Here is a 1,464-nt window from a genome sequence, read left to right on the forward strand (position 1 = left end):
TTAGTTGACTTTTCAATTTCTGAAGCGCTTAAGATGTTGGTTAAAGATTTTTACAATGTGATTAGCGACGAGACGAAGGCAGTTGCATTTTTACGAAAAAATAGCCTTTTAGATGATGAAAAAAATCTTGCACCATGTCATCGTTGTGGTGGAGAAATGAAGGAAGCCCGAAGAAAAAGGGAAAAACGGTAAAATTTTGCCAACTTCACATAGTAAGTATTTTGAAAAAAAAATAAAGTTAACAATGCTAAGCATGTGCAAAAGAATTTATTAATAAATTGAATCGCAATTTGATGAAGATGAAATACAAATTTGAATAATTTTATCGATGAATTGAACAAACATCCGCTAGAAACGCAAGAAAAAGGTTTTCAGCACCCTTCCTCACCTGTAGTCAACAGAAATAATCAAAGCAAGATTGGGAAGGTTTCTCTCATCTTTTTCAAAATACAAATTTTCGAATCCAACCAGGTTCTTTCAATTGCTTGAGTATTGGTTCCAGTGTTTGGATCACATAATGTCTTTGGTGGTTGACAGTAGAATGGTAGAAGTTTGGACGATTTAGACTGGAATATGCTGGCCATTCGTCGGAATGAATAATCAAATTTTCTGCAACTTCTCTCTGAATTATGGGTTCAAGTGTTTCATGATTTCTTTTTTCTACATAAAAATGTCGGCAATCTACATCTTTCTTCAATCCAAAGACCCAGGGTCCATCAATGCATCTTACATGGTTTCTGTTGTTTTCTACTTTACCTTCACCGTCAGTTGAATCAAGGACATGGTCTCCTTGCAGCATTCTGCCTCTGTTGTATTTTCAGCGTCCTGCAGGCCGAGCGTCAAAGATTTGCATAAGTTCTTCCTTTTCTACTGTTTTCTGAGCAATTGTAAAAAATCGTAGAAACAATTTGTGAACAAACTTCACGACACATGTTGAACTAATCACATATTGATTCGGTACCGCTACCCGTTAACTGATGCACCTTATCATAGAAGACATCTTGAATAAAATGAAAAGGTAATTCTAAAATTTGACACAGAGAAAGATTGCAATGGATTTTGTTATTTAAATCAGTATAATAGAAAAAAAAAAAAATTTCTGGTGTGGAAAGACTGGTAAGTTTGGCAGTCGCGAGTTTTACAACGTAAATTAAACTAAAAAGTAACCTAATATAATCGCCCTTTAAGTTGTAGATTACACGCCAAAGTAGCACCTCTATATCTATGTGTCTGTGTGTGGGGGTACACACACACACACACATTTGTTGTTGACTGTGTTTTTGTTTAAGCTGATAATGCCTAAAGAGCTAGAAACATGTCTGGGAATCTAACAGGGGGGCAGCACTGGACAGATATGATGTTTTTACAACTTTTTTACCATAAGAGAACATTTTTTTTCTCCACAGTAACTGCAGTGAATTTGTCTTTAGAAGTATGTCACAAATATATATATATATATATATA

Source organism: Octopus bimaculoides, chromosome 24 (assembly GCF_001194135.2).
Source record: "Octopus bimaculoides isolate UCB-OBI-ISO-001 chromosome 24, ASM119413v2, whole genome shotgun sequence".
Classification (NCBI taxonomy): domain Eukaryota; kingdom Metazoa; phylum Mollusca; class Cephalopoda; order Octopoda; family Octopodidae; genus Octopus; species Octopus bimaculoides.